Raw genomic sequence first — 15289 nt, forward strand, 5'->3', positions numbered from 1 at the left:
TTGCTTATCTCATGAAATCCAGGAAGAGAGAAGTGAGGAGAGGAGAGTAAAGAGGAGGGTAAGGAAGGAGAAGGATCAGGGCAAGATAAATGCCCCAAGGAAGACATGACCTCAATGACCTACTTCCTCCAACTAGGCTCTACTTCCTAAAGTTTCCACCACCTCCCAAAATAACACCACCAGGTAGGACTAACTCTTCAACACATGAGCCTTTGGTGGACATTTCATATTAAAACACTAATACCCAAGATAAACAATAGTATATGTCCACACAAGATCTTGCTCATGAATGTTGACAGAAACATTATTCATGTGTGCCTAAAAGAGTGAAAAATCCAAAATGCCCATTGGGAGATAAACTAAAGTGGTACATCCCTACAACTGAATGTTATTTAGCCATACAAGGGAATGAAGTTCTGATACATGCTACAATGTGACTGAACCTTAAAAATGTCAAGCTTCATGAAAAAGCCACATGTAAGATCACATATATTATCATTCCACTGGTATAAAATTTCCAGAATAAGCAAATCCATACAGACAGATGGTAGATTAGTGGTTGCCAGGAAGAGAGGAAATGTGATGCAATTGCTAATAAATTTCTTTTTGGAGATTGAGAGGTTGGAGGACTGGGGTTTGAAGTTACAGTTTTACCTCTCTGCCATGTCCCCATCCCATGAGCTCCTATTTGAGGTGATGGAAATGTCTCGGAATTAGACAGTAATGATGGTTTCACAAATTTGTGAACACAGTTGACCTGTGAATAACATAGGGGTATATGGATGCTGCCCCTACACAGCCAAAAAATCTGCATATAATTTTTCACTTGCCAAAACTCAGCCTGCTGCTGACTGAAAGTCTTATTGATAACATAAACACCCAATCAACACGTCATATGTATCATCTGTGGTGAAAAATACTGTGATACACAATTTACTGGAGAAAGGACCTGACATCAGTGATGATGAGTGTCACTTAACATTTTACTTGTATGCTGCAACACTTGCGCTCACTGCAAAAGTAACAAAGGTGCCACAAAATTATTACATTAGTGCATATGTCCAGTGGATTTTGTGCAAGTGTTTTTGTGTTCATGTGTTTTTACACACCTCTCAACTGCAAATGGTGCATTCACAATCTGTAGGTGTTTGTATTCTAAGTGTTGGTAAATTATAACTTTTTATGAAAGATTTGTATATATTTTGGACATAATTGATAAAAGACTATTCTCTACTTATATTTATTGAATTTATGACATAACTTTTTCCTAATTTTTTCACTATTTCTATACTGCATTCCATCCTTGAGTTTTTCAAATTATCAAAAATCTCTAGCCAGGTGCTGGTGGCTCACGATTGTAATCCTAGCTACTCAGGAGGCAGAAATCAGACAAATAGTTCAAAGCCAGCCCAGGAAAATAGTTCTCAAGACCCTATCTAAAAAAACCCATCGCAAAAAAAGGGCTGGTGGAGTGGCTCAAAGTGAAGACCCTGGGCTCAAACCCCAGCACTGCAAAAAAAAAAAAAAACTGTTCATGAAGTCTCAGATGGAAATGAGGACACTACTGGGAATTGGACTAGAGGCCATGTGTGTTATATTTTGGCAACACTTGTCTACATTTTGTCCCTGTTCTGATACTATGTGTGAGGCTGAGTTTAAAGGTGATAGGCTAATTATGTGATGGAGGAAATTTCAAAACACCCCAGCATTCAGGCTGTGGCAGAGGTATTGCTGGCTCTTTTTTGCCAGATTTACAGTGAGCAAACATAAGGAGCACTTTCACTCAGGCCCTTGGCAAGGGCAGGATGGGCAAGTGTCACAGTCTTCATACTACCAGGAAGCTCTGTAGTCACTGATGACCAGAAGTGGAATGATAAACAATACAAAAAAGCCCATTTGGGCACAGCCCTGAGGCCAACCCTTTGGGCAGTACTTCCCATGCAAAGGAAATTGTGCTGGAAAAAGTAGAGGTCAAACAGCCAAATTCTGCTTCAGAAAGAGTGTCAGGGTCCAGCTGATGAAGAGTGGCAAGAAAATCACAGCTTTTGTACCCAATGATGGCTGCTTGAACTTTGTTGAGGAAAATGATGAAGTTCTGGTGGCTGGATTTAATAGTAAAAGTCATGCTGTTGGGGACATTCCTGGAGACCCCTTTGTGGTTAAAGGTTGTTAAAGTAGCAAATGTGTCTCTTTTGGTCCAATACAAAGGCAAGAAAGAAAAAGCAAGATCATAAATTCTGATGATGAAAGCACAGTAATAAATTTGCATATTCCAACAAAAAAAGAGTAAAAGGCAGAGCAGAAAGATTTTTTAAAATTATCATTTTTGGGCTGGGCACCAGTGGCTTATGCCTGTAATCCTAGCTACTCAGGAGGCAGAGATCAGGAGGATTGCGGTTTGAAGATGGCCCAGGCAAATAATTCCTGAGCCCCTATCTCAAAAAACCCTTCACAAACAAAAAACAGGGCAGGTGGAGTGGCTCAAGGTGAAGACCCTGAGTTCAAGTCCCAGTACCGCAAAAAAATTATCATTTTGGGCTGAGTACTGGTGGCTCATGCCTGAATCCTAGCTACTTGGTAGTCAGAGATCAGGAGTATCATGGTTCAAGACCAGCTAGGGAAAATAGTTCATAAGCCCCCATCTCCAAAATAACCAGAGCAAAATGGACTGGAGGTGTGGCTCAAGTGGTAGAGCATCTGCTCTGCAAGCACAAAACCCTGGGTTCAAACCTCAGTCCACCAAATAAATTAATTAACTTGAAAAAGTTGCATTTTGGCCAGAAATGCTGTGTAAAATTGGAGTTTATGAAGGAGCAGGTGTTGAATAGGATAATGCCATTTTTTAAAAGCCACTCACACTGCATTATGACAATAGGAAAGATGTCTTGAGGTGATCTGAGGAATTCACCAGGCACCACCCATCACAGTTGAAAGATATAAAGGTGAAAACTCTGTTGCAGGATTTTGCTGAAACAGAACTTCCTAGGAAAGAGTTTAGTTTCTCCATGTTCAGCCATCCAGGCACTCAGAGGCTGCTTCAGACATGGCAAGGAGGCCTGGCCTCTGCTTAAGCTGTGGCAGACCTTGGTGGTGTACATGTGATGCTGGTTTTGCAGAAATGCAGAATGCAAGTTACAGGATGATGGAGGCTTCCACTCTGGTTTCAAGGGAAGCCTCTGAGTCCAGACAATCTTTAACAGGGTCAGAGTCCCTGAAGGTAGCCCCTGAGAAAATGATGTGTGGGAGTGAAAAAGAAACTGCAGCAGAGACCTCAGAAAGTTAGAGATGCCAAGAAAGTGGGACATCTGTGAGGGAAAGCTGCAGACAGAAAGCAGAGCCAGCCCATGAGAGAGGCTATGTGGCTGCAGCCATCAGGGCAAGGCTGTCACATCCCATTACCATGTGCCCCAGAGGCTAGCAGACATGGAGCTACAGGATTTAATGTTTTCCCTACTGGGTTTGGGTCTTTTTTTGGTCCAATCCCTCGTTTCTATGCACTTGTTCCTCCCTTTTGGAATGGAAGTGTTTGCTCTATGCCACTGTATGTTGGAAGTATTTAAGTTGTTCTTTGATTTTTATAGGGGCTCACAATTGAGTTGCTTTGAGTTTCAGAATAGACTTTGACTTAGATTAATTTTTTTGGAGAAATGCTGGAACTATTAAGACTATGGGAACTCTTGGAGATGGATTAAGTGCATTTTGCATTATGAGATGGACATGAGCCACTGTGATCAGAGGCAGAATTTTATGGTTTGAAGAGTCCCACAAAAAAGATGCATGTGTTACAGGCTTGATTCCTGGCTGGAAGCTATGGAGAGGTGGTTGGATCATGAGTGTGCAAACATCAATGGATTAACCCAACAATGAGTTCATAGCTGACAGGCTAGTTGGAGAAAGCAGGTCACTGGCAGCATGCCTGTGAAGGTATTATCTTGTTTTTGGAGCCATTCTCTTTTCTCTTTGTCTCTCGTTCCCTCCTGGCCACCAAGGGTTTAGCAGCTTTCCAGGTAGATGCCAAAGTGACATCCCTAACCCCAACCAAAAATATCCCCAGATATTTTGTGACATACAAAAACACCTCCAGACCTTGCCAAATGTTCTGGTGATCGGGAAGAGAAGTAGTCCTAAGTAAGAACCAGTGCCTTAGAGACCTGAAGTCTTCTGCATCTCTGAAGATCCTGTACCCCTGGGCATAAATCCACTCAGTAAACACGGAGTAGGAGCTATCCCTCACAGGTTCTGTAGTTTTTAGTATATTCTCAGGGTTCCACAATCAATACCACAATCTTATTCCTGAGCATTTTTTCTGATACTGTGGATTGAACCCAGGACTTTGCACTTGCTAGGCAAATGCTCTGCCACTTGAGCTATGCCCTCAGCCCTATTGTTTGTATTTTATTTATGACATAGAGTTTTGACAAGTTTGCCGGGGCTGCCCTTAAACTTGTGATCATCCTGTCTTCTCTTCATAACTGGCTGGAGACAAGTATGCACCACACCACCATGCCTGTTTCTGCAACATTTTTGTCATCCCCAAAAGAATCCCACTTCCTGTCCTCCCTGTTCATATATATATGTGTATATATATATATTTATATTTATATTTATATTTGGTGGTATTCAGTTCAAACTCAGAGCTTCATGCTTGCAAGGCAGGCAGGTACTTTACTGCTTGAGGTATGCCTCCAGATCTTTTTTGCTCTGGTTATTTTGGAGATAGGGTGTTGCTTTTTACAGAGCCCTGCCTAGACTACAATCCTATATTCAAGCTTCCTGCCATTGCTGGGATGACAGGTGCATGTTGAAATGGTGTGTCCTGAACTTTTTTTCCTTTGAAATGGGGTCTCCTGAACTTTTTGACCAGGCCTGCCTAGAACCACAATACTCATGTCTCTCAAGTAGTTACGATTACAGGCATGAGCCACCAGCACACAGCTTAACTGATATAAATTTTTGAATTTAGTTTGAGTTAGATTTCATTTGGGACTAAAGTTTCTGCTGCTTACAAAAACTTTGGAATTCTCTTCCTGGCTCCAGACTGCTCCCAATGGATCTAGATGTCAGGTGGCAGCCTGCAACAATTGGTATCATTTATTCTGACTCTAGAAACAGACTAAGCCAATGTTCTCCCAAGGGAAATTTCCCAAGTGGGTCACAGAGTTATAAATGCACAAATGAGACATAATTTCTCTAAAGCACTAGGCCAATTAACTATCAAGAAAATGAACCGGGGTCTCATGGTATTGTAAGTGCCTAATTTACCAAGAGGAGAATAATAAGCCCTCCCCAGCCTCGTTTTGTTTTCCCACCTGTGGCTTCTGCACACCCTGAATGTTCATGTGCAACACTCCAGGGACCAGCAGTCAGCAGCAGGTGACATGAATTAAAGCTCTGACCACCCAGCTAATGTAGCCCCACCTTGTTCCTCCTGAGGCTTTCTATTTCAAGGCCTAGTTTGATTTTCTTTTAGTCACTTATACTTCCAACAAGCACCTGACCTGTTTACTGGTGTGTGCCCTCAACTGTGGGCTCCTCACAGGACAAAGATGTGTCAATCCACTCAATGATGTGTCCCAGTCTCAGTGCCTAAAATGCCAGGAACACGTAGGCACTCAGTAAACACCTGCCTGGTGGATGCAGGTACTCAGTCCCAGCCCCTAGAGGTGGGTTCTCATCTCCTTCCCTAACTCAAGCCTATCTGCTGCTTCTTTGCACACTAGCATCTCCAGCCATCCTGAGCTCAATCCCAGAAACATGGAGTCTCCTTGAGTCATTTTCTCAGCCCCCATCTAAATTATATTGGTGAGGGGGCACTGGGGTTTGAACTTAGGGCCTCATACTTGTTAGGCAGGCACTGTACCATTTGAACCACTCCACCAGCCCTCTAAGTTATATTTGTAAGTGAATGACTTTTAGTTTATGTCCTTAATATATATTTTATACTAATACTATTAGTAGTTAGATTTGGAATTAGAATTCAGTGTATGTTCCAAATATATGTTGAGACACAATCATAAGAATATATGTTATTAGTATGTAATATAGTATTTCTTATTAGTATTTACTATAAACATAACTCAAATATCCTATTGGGACATACTTATACTAAAAAATTTTTTCATCGATTACCTGAAATTCGAATTTAACTAGGCACTATTTTGAGGGGTTTTGATTGTGTTTCATTATGGGTTTGGGTTTTTTTGGTTTTGTTTTGAGACGAGTTTTACTAGGTTGTCCAGGCTGGTCTGAAATTCTTGAACTCAAGCAATCCTCTCACCTCAGCCTCCGAAGTAGCTGGAATCACAGGCGTGAATCACTAGGCCCAGCTATCCTCCATTTCTGATCTGGCTCATACTTTGAAGACTTTTTTTAGTGTTTAGGGTAGATATATTAAAATTTACATGAAATATATAAGAATATATGAAATGGACAAAATATGGCACACACTGATGGTACAAAAATATTTACTGTTTATCTGGAATTAAAATTTGTCGGGGCCTTCTGCATTGTTATTTACAAAATCTGGAAGCACCACTATGAGACATACTTACACGGAAGCTAATATAAAAGCTTAATTAAGCTTATATAAAAAGGTTTTCAATAAACCAAATCTGAAACACATTAATACTTAAAAAAAAAAAGAGAGAGAGAGAGAGATAATACCAGTACTGAAATTCAATTCTAACTGGGCACCTTGTATTTTTTCATTCCAAACTCTGGCAAGCCTATAACCGGGACTGTCTTGTCCTAGACATATTTATATTAAATTTGTAACACGCAAAAATGCAGAACATACTTAAAGGCAAACGAATCTGTTCGCGGTCAATCTGTGCGTACACCGGGCACCTGCGCCGTCAGCGCATAGCAGCAGACTGAGTCCCAAGGTTCTGTCCTTCCCCACTTCGGACGCGACGCGAGCCGTTGCCACCGCAACCGAATCCACGGGGATTCCGATTGGCTCTCGCAGCCTGGTGTGTCACAACGCGCCCCGCCGTGACGACAAAGAGATTGCACGCCCCAAACGGCCGTCGGAGCTGTCAGCGAGTGGGACGGTGGGAGTTGTGGCCCGCACTCCCACTGAGCTGGGAGTTGCCCGCCGTGGTGCGCTGGATGTTGGGAGTTGTGGCCTAAAGTCACCGCTCTGGGTGCTGGGAGTTGTGGTCCGCTCGATATTGGACGCTGGAAGTTGAGGTTGGCCTGCCAGCTGCGGCACGTGGGACTCTAGAAGTGTGGCTTGAGGGAACTGTGACCCAAACTGTGATACACTGGGAGTTGTGATTCTCCCCCCGCCCCCTTTACTAGACGCTGGGGGTTGAAGTGCGCCCGCTGTGTGCCAGCAGTTGTGGTCCGCCCCCTGCTGGCAATTGTGCGCCCACACCCGGGCGGGGTAGGGGGTGGGGAGCACTTTAATGAAGCTGCCCAAGCTGAATCCGAGCCTCTGCGGTTGTCCCGCAGCACGCCAGTTCTGTTCTTTTGTCCCCCTTTTGGCCGGCTCCGTGCGAGTGGACATGGGTGCGGTGTGGGGAAGTGCTGCTTCCTGGCTGTGGCCCCGCTGCACCTCTCTATTGGGGCCGGGTCCCGTCCACGTCCTCTCTCCCCTCTGTCCCAGACTGCCGCCCCGCACCCCTTTTCGGTCCTTCTGTTTGTCCGTGTGTCCTCCCGACTTCTCGGGTGTCAGACCCACGAGGTCCTTTGTCCCGAGGACTTCGCGTCCCGCCGGGGACGATGTCCGCAAAGCCGTCCCTGCCCCAGGGGAAGTCGGGCCTGGGCTGCGGACGCCCGGCAAGTGACCCTCAGAAACACCCCAACATCAGCCAGGACCCCCCACATCTTCCAGAACCGCACATCAGTTTGTGTCCCCCACATTGACCGGACATAGACCCCAGGCACCCCGAGACCTGGGGCCTTCCTCTGAGAGTTCCCTTCGGCCCAGTCCTGTGGCCTCGGCTTCCCCCGGGGACCTCAACTGGGCCCGTGGCTGCAGAGGAGCTGCGCCCCCCACCCCGGACGTGTATCCCACTTCCCTGAGCACCAGAGGATAAGGTCTGAAACCAGTCCAGAGGAACCTGCTGGACCTGCGAACCCCAGAATCACGCCACTTCTGAAAAATACATATATGAAAGTGTAACTGCAGCCTAAGAATCTTGCAGGTGGGTAAGAATGCTCCTGCAGGTGGGTCTCATGGTGCCAGGGCAGTCTGTGAGCCACTTCTCTGCACCTCCCTTCCCCTGTTGGAAATCCCATACATGAGTGTTAGGAGTGTCATACTATAGAAAGTTAGATATTATGAGTGTATTAGTTACTTAGCATATTTACCGTGCATGAGCATTGATAACAAAATGTTACACATACATACTGCAAACATGTGATATGCAAATTAGCGAACCCCAACGTGGCCTAGATAAACTGTAGGAGAAGATAAAGATAAGAACCTGCATATAACGTTATATATGTAAAATAAAGAGACATGGTGAAGGGCAGAGAAAGATTTGTTACACACATGGTTGGCTGTGGGAAGAGGCAGAATAAGTACTTTAGCCTATCTTTTGGGGATAGACATGAGCTTTAGCTTTAAATAGAGAATTAGGGTAGGAGGGCAAAAGGTATACATAATTAAACAGTCCCAGTCACAGGTATGCCACAGTGGTCAGAGGTGGCCAGCAGACAGGTAGGTGGTCAAGCAGCTCATGGTCTCAGGATTGGTGGGGGGGGGGGGGTTGGTGCTAGTGGACCATTATCTCAATCTTTTTTTTTTTTCTTCCAGTACTGAGGCTTGAACTCAGGGCCTTCATCAGCCCTTTTATGTGATGGGTACTTTTGAGATGGGGCTCCCAAACTATTTGCCCAGGCTGGCTTTGAACTGTGATCCTCATCTCTGCCTCCTGAGTACCTAGGATTACAGGTATGAGCCACTGGCACCTGGCTCTCAGTCTTTTCTTGAGGCTTCCAGAGAAATTGTTATTGCTGTCTTCATCGAGGGGACGACATGATTCCTCCTGCTCCAGGGTGCAACCTCAGTCTTTATAGATAATTCTCCTCATTTGGGAGGCTGGTCTGTCCTGTAACTGTGTACCTTAGGGGCACCTTTGGTCCCTTGATATGAAGACTTTATCTATCAGCCCTCCTTCTTTGAATCTAAGGTGACTGCAAAATGAACAGCTTAGAACAAAGACAAATACAAAACGGAGGCAGGGGTGCCAAGCTGTTATTCCTGCTTTTATTTAATCCGCTGGCCCAAGTAAAGGAGTCAGTGCTTTTTATCAGAAGCAGTTGAAGCACCTCTTGAACTATGACAAGTGCAAAGGGGGAATGCCACGTGAGCAGAATTTTTCATGTATGCTGTGGTTCTCATTGTCCTGAGCACGAGCAACACTTGGAGCGCAACAGGCAAGAACAATCAAATCAATTTGCGGTACAGCACACATTTATTAAAGGTCGGTCCTAACCTAGTGGCCTGCACTCCCAGCTGTTCCCCACGGTTCCATGAGCCGAGTGTCCCCGTCAAGCAAAGGCTAACCCAAGAGAGAGAACGGCCTGTCGGATGGACTCTCAGAACCAACTGAGACCGGTTTGGAGCCAGCCACCTATGGACTAAGAAGATGTCCTATGTAACATCCCCTATGGGGAATAGCTGGGCAAAAAACATTGAGATAATGGTCCACTAGCCCCACCACCACCAATCCTGAGACCATGAGCTACTTGACCACCTAGCTGTCTGCTGGCCACCTCTGACCACTGGGACATACCTGTGACTGGGACTGTTTAATTATGTATACCTTTTGCCCTCCTACCCTAATTCTCTATTTAAAGCTAAAGCTCATGTCTATCCCCAAAAGATAGGCTAAAGTACTTATTCTGCCTCTTCCCACAGCCAACCATGTGTGTAACAAATCTCCTTTCTCTGACCTTCACCATGTCTCTTTATTTGATATATATGGGCATGATCTGACATATGGAATCTCAGGAGTTTGGGCCTGAAGTCCAAAATTCCATTTCCAATAGCATTTTCATGTTAAGTCATTCCCAAAGCTGGATACTGGTGGCTCATGTCTCATGCCTGTAATTCTAGCTACTCAGGAGGCAGAGATCAAGAGGATTGTGGTTTGAAGCCAGCCCTGAGGAAATAGTTCAGGAGACCCTATCTTGATAAAACCCATTACAAAAAAGACTGGTGGAGTGGCTCAAGTGGTAGAGTGCCTGCCTGGCAAGTGTAAGGCCCTGAGTTCAAACCTCAGTGCTGCCAAAAAAAAAAAAAAATCCTTCCTAAAATCAAACCTAAAGGGTTTTTTTTTTTGTCTTCCCCATGCTGATGAAGGTCATACATGATAATGACACCATTTGGAGGTGATTCAAAAAATGTGAAGAACACAAAGCAGCACTTGGCTGACCACCCTGGGTCCTTCAAGACACTTGCATCATTTTACATCACACTTTCCTCTGTAAGCTACACATGACGTATGTATCTCCTGTGGATGTGGTACGATACTATTGTGTATTTTGCACAGTTGAATAGTTTGTCATGGGGAGGGAAGTGGGGAAGGGGCGGTAATTGATCCCACCCATCTCAACTCTTGAGCACTTCTTGGTTGTAATTCTTTGTCCACATTTCAGATACATTCGTGTGTGAACTTCTGGAATGTTATTTGTTATTTGCTTATTTTTCCTTGTTTGGAATGTTCTTGATATATAAGCTTGTACAGTATTTTCTAGGAAGGTATTGCCAGTTATATACTCACCAGATCACCACAGAGTGCAAGAGTGGTTTTGTTTTTTTTTTTAAATATATTTTCTTTAGTTATATGTGACTGTAGTGAGCTTGGAAAATGCACCAAAGCTTATTTTTCATTGCCCTTCCAACTTCCCCTCAATTTTTAGTCTTCTCCAGTTCCCCCTCACTCTCTTGGCCTCCTCCCCTGGCCTGAAATTGCAGAAAAAGGCAAAAAAGACAGGAAAAACAGTACCTTTTGGTGGGGCATGGGCCCTCTGCTGCACAGTCCATTGCTATGGTTGTTTCCATAATTTAAAGTCCAGTTCCTTATTTCCAGTGCTTGAGCCACATGTGGTTGACAGATGCTGAGTCGGGCAGCCAGAGGAGAATGTTTCCATGTCTGTGGGAAGTTCCTTCAGACATCAGTAGTTACTGAATGACTTGACTTGAGGTGCAGACAGCTACTAAGTAAGGGTGAAAGAAGTGTTCGGAGAGGGACAGGGTGGGAAGACAACATTGTGAGGATAACATTCACAGCATATGAGCTTTGATGAGTAGTGCAGAGAAGCTGGGGTGGGAAGACTAGGTGCAAAGGCCCTAGGGTAGCCAGTGATTCGTTCTCAGCACAGTGCAGCTCATAAGGAATATGTGAAGATTAGGCTGGAATGAGGTAGAACGCATCCAAGTTCAGCTTCTTGGAGCACCAGAAGTTAGAGCAATGGAGTGAGGGGTGCAGAGACAGCACAGGCTGGGCAGCCCTGGGGAACAAGTGCAGCCACTGTCTCCAAATATCAAGTGTCTCTTCAGACTGCAGTGTGGTGTCTGCCCTGCACTGCTCCTAAACCCCTTGGACCAACAGTATCAGGCTGACTGAACCTCTCTTCCTGCTCTGTTATATGTATAAGACAATCTTGTTTCAAAGATTCTTTTATACACATAAATGTTATTGTGCTGCACAACTCATCTGCTTCAAATGTCTCACTCAGTCTGCGGTTAAAGATTCTGTCCATTTTCCATGTGTCCATCTAGCCTGTGGCTTTGCCCATACTTCCTCCCAGTCACATGCAGTGCTATGGGCAACAATTGGGAATCCTAGCGATTTTGTTACTTCCCCCAGGGGTTGCAGACATGTCCTAGAGACTCAGGCTGATTGTGGGAGAGATGCCTAGGACTTCAGTTGCCACAGAATTTGGTGTCAGAGAAAGCTTGTCAGAGGCCAGCAGTTTTGGACATGTCATGATCACTCAGGACATTCCAGCAGCTGCAGGGGACTACAACCCCAACTGAAGACAAGATCCAGTCCTGAGCACTCCACACAGCCTGCACTGGCCTTGGAAAGCAGCACTCTACAACAGCCTTGGTGAAGTTTAGATGATTCTGCAGCTATTTCCACCCAAGCCAGAGCGGGGGGTCCATCCCCAAGTGGCTCAGCAGGAAACTGACTGGTACAGATTACAATTCTATATTTGCATATGATGCAAATAAAGAATTGCTGTGATGGGTCCTTCTGTGAGGCCTGTGATTGGTGTACATTATAATCACTACACTTGTTTGCCATACTCCTTTTGGGCTAATATGAACAGGCCATTTCACACAATTTTCAGGTTTGCCAGGAGAGCCTCTTTTGTGTGACTCCCTGGTGTTGCAACATTAGGTCTCATTAAAGTCAGTCTCTCTCTCTCTCTCTGTCTCTCTCTCTCTCTCTCTCTCTCTCTCTTTCTGTGACTGAACACAGGGCCTCAAGCTTGCTAGGGAGCGCTCTACCACTTGAGCCATGCTCTAGTCCAGGACTCTCTTGAGTAATCTCCAATTTACGGTCTTTATATCATGGGTTGAGCAAGTAACAAGAGGTGGTGGAAGGATATTGGTGGCAGTGCAGAGGTGGCAACAGCAATGGAGATGGCAGCAGTCATAAGGGAAGCTAAAGAGGCAAGGAGAGTAACTGGGGACAAGAATTGTGTACAAGATAACCAGGACTGGTGGAAGTACTGAGAAAGCAGAGACAGAGCAGAGCTGATTGCAAAGGCTGTGAAACACCAAGGTTGGGAGACCAAAGGTCCCAGTAGCTAAAAGCTGCCAAGCATTTAGAGCCAAAGATCTCCTATACCTTGGGCTTGTGAGCTGCGACAGTAGCTCCCACCAGCTGCTACCAATGCTAGTTGCTGTTAGGAACAGAAGGTCCCCATGCCCAAAGCTCAGGAACCATAGTCAGTCAGTGCTTGCTATTGCCAATGTTAGTTGCTGCTGGGAGCTGAGGCCTCTATTAGCTGCTGAGTGTTACGCTAATGGAAACCAAGGCTTAGCGCTAGATCTGGCCTGAGCACCTAGAACTGTAAGTTTCTGGCTTCAAGATTTGGGAGCTGCCTGATGTGGTAATGCACACCTATTATCCCAGCATTTGAAAGCCTGAGGCAGAGGATCCTGAGTTCAAGGTCACCTGGGCTACATAACCAGACCCTGTCTCAAAAAACCAAGACAAACAGAAGACAAAAAAAGAGCTGGGAGCCTTAAGTCTCTAGTCCTCAGAGCCACAAACTGTGACCCTGTGAGTCTGCTCACCCAGCCCTCAGGCTGTCAACACTGAGGAAGCCACACTTCTATCCGTGAATTTCCACCAGCAGTTGTTTCATTAAATCTTAAAGAACCTCTCTACCCAGAAGTTTGTGAAAGCATATTCTGCCACTGTTTATTTTATTTTATTTATTTTATTTGTGGTACTGGGGCTTTAACTCACAGCCTACACCTTGAGCCACTCCACCAGTCCTTTTTTGTGATGGGTTTTTTGAGATAGGGTCTCCATGGAACTATTTGCCTAGGTTGGCTTCGAACCTCGATCCTCCTGATCTCTGCCTCCTGAGTAGCTAGGATTATAAGTGTGAGCAACCCGCACCCAGCTTTGGGTTTTGTTTTTTAACAGGCAGGGTCTCAATATATTGTCAGGCTGGCCCCAAATTCCTGGGTTCAAGAAATCCTTCCATCTCAGCCTCTTGAGTAGCTGCAACCACAGGTGTTCACTTTTGTGCTTAGCTTGCTGCTGGGTTTTTATTTCACTGTGGATATGAGTGAGACAAAAAGAGGGCAGGGCAGGGAGAAAGCTGGTCAGGGACAGCCCCAACTCTGAAGGATGCAGTAGACACCTACCCAGCTATCCCATCAGGCCAGCCCCATAGGAACCTGACACACGGGGTTCTTTTTTAAATGTACAAGATACCTTTAAGAAAAGCCAATAGCTAGGCACTGGTGGCTTAGAACTGTAATCCTAGCTACTCAGGAGGCAGAGATCAGGAGGATTGACGTTTGAAGCCCACCTGGGCAAATAGTTCCATGAGACTCTATCTCGCAAAACCCTTCACAAAAATAGGGCTGGTGAAGTGGCTCAAGGTGAAGACCCAGAGTTCAAGCCCCAAGTACCACAGGACAAAAAAAAAAAAGAGAAAAACCAAAAAACTTGCCTTTGCTTTGTTCATATCAGTGCATCGTGATTTTGAGCCATCATATCTTTTCATAATCTCTGTTTGGGGGTTTATGAAAGTTAAAGTCTTTGACTGGTGTAAATTAGCCAAATCTTTTCAAGGGTCTGTGGGTACCTAAAACATAAACAGATAGGTTTTGTTGTTGTATAATCTCTGCTGTTTTCAGGGTCATTGTTTCTTCAGTCAAATAGTTGTTTCAGTCAAAGAAAAAATGATGACCTCGAAACTTCCTTTTAGCTTCAAAAGCAGCTCCCAACCTGACTGATGAAAAGCAATCTGTTCTCTCTTAAAAGCGCAAAAGCACATGGCTCAGCCTTAGGGCAGAGGGGTTGGACTGGGGGGATGGGGGAGGGTGGGGATTGAATTCAGAGTAAATAGTTTGTGAGACCCTACCTTATGAATGGCTTTTTTTTTTTTTTTTTTTTTGCAGCACTAGGGTCTGAACTCAGGAACTCAGTTTGCTAGGCAGGTGCTCTACCATTGAGCCACCTCACCAGCCCTTTTTTTTTTTTTTTTGCTCAGCCTTGGTTTTATTTTTTATTATTTTTTCCTTTTTCTGTGGTACTGGGGTTTGAACTCAGTGCCTAAACCTTGAGCCACTTCAATCAATCCTTTTTTGAGATGGGGTTTTTCGAGATTGGGTCTCAGGAACTATTTCCCTGGGCTGGCTTTGAACCTTGATCCTCCTGATCTCTGCCTCCTGAGTAGCTAGGATTAGAGGCTTGAGCCACCGGCACCTATCAGCCTTGGTTTCTTAGATATTCTCCACTCAGTTACATGGATGTTTGATATTTATGTTACCCGAAGTAACTCTACCCTGGAAAATGGTGACTGCCACATCTTATCTACTGCACCCTGGACTCAAGCTGGCAGGCTTTTGTGAATGTTCAGAAAATGACAATTGAGCCAGGGAAGTGGCTCATGTGGTAGAGCGCCTCCCTGGCAAGCCTGAGGTTCTGAGTTCAATTTCCAGTACTGGAAAGAAAAAAAAAGAGAGTTCAGTCAAGAAAGGCACATTAGCTTTGAATATTATGCTTCAGGTCAAATGCACAATTTCAAGATCATCAGTGCTGTGTCTAGTATTACTGTTGTGGGAGTTTGCTAGCTG

The 15289-nt window shown here is 44.8% G+C and overlaps 1 protein-coding gene and 1 pseudogene across 1 annotated transcript in view; both read left to right on the forward strand.

Annotated features, from left to right (window-relative positions):
* Positions 1–15289, forward strand: part of LOC141410430 (uncharacterized) — a 589957-nt gene that overhangs the window by 564202 nt on the left and 10466 nt on the right. The gene's annotated exons all lie outside the window — the stretch shown is intronic.
* Positions 1806–2234, forward strand: LOC109701263 (small ribosomal subunit protein uS12-like; annotated as a pseudogene).

The sequence above is a fragment of the Castor canadensis genome, chromosome 16 (genome assembly GCF_047511655.1).
Source record: "Castor canadensis chromosome 16, mCasCan1.hap1v2, whole genome shotgun sequence".
Taxonomy (NCBI): Eukaryota; Metazoa; Chordata; class Mammalia; order Rodentia; family Castoridae; genus Castor; species Castor canadensis.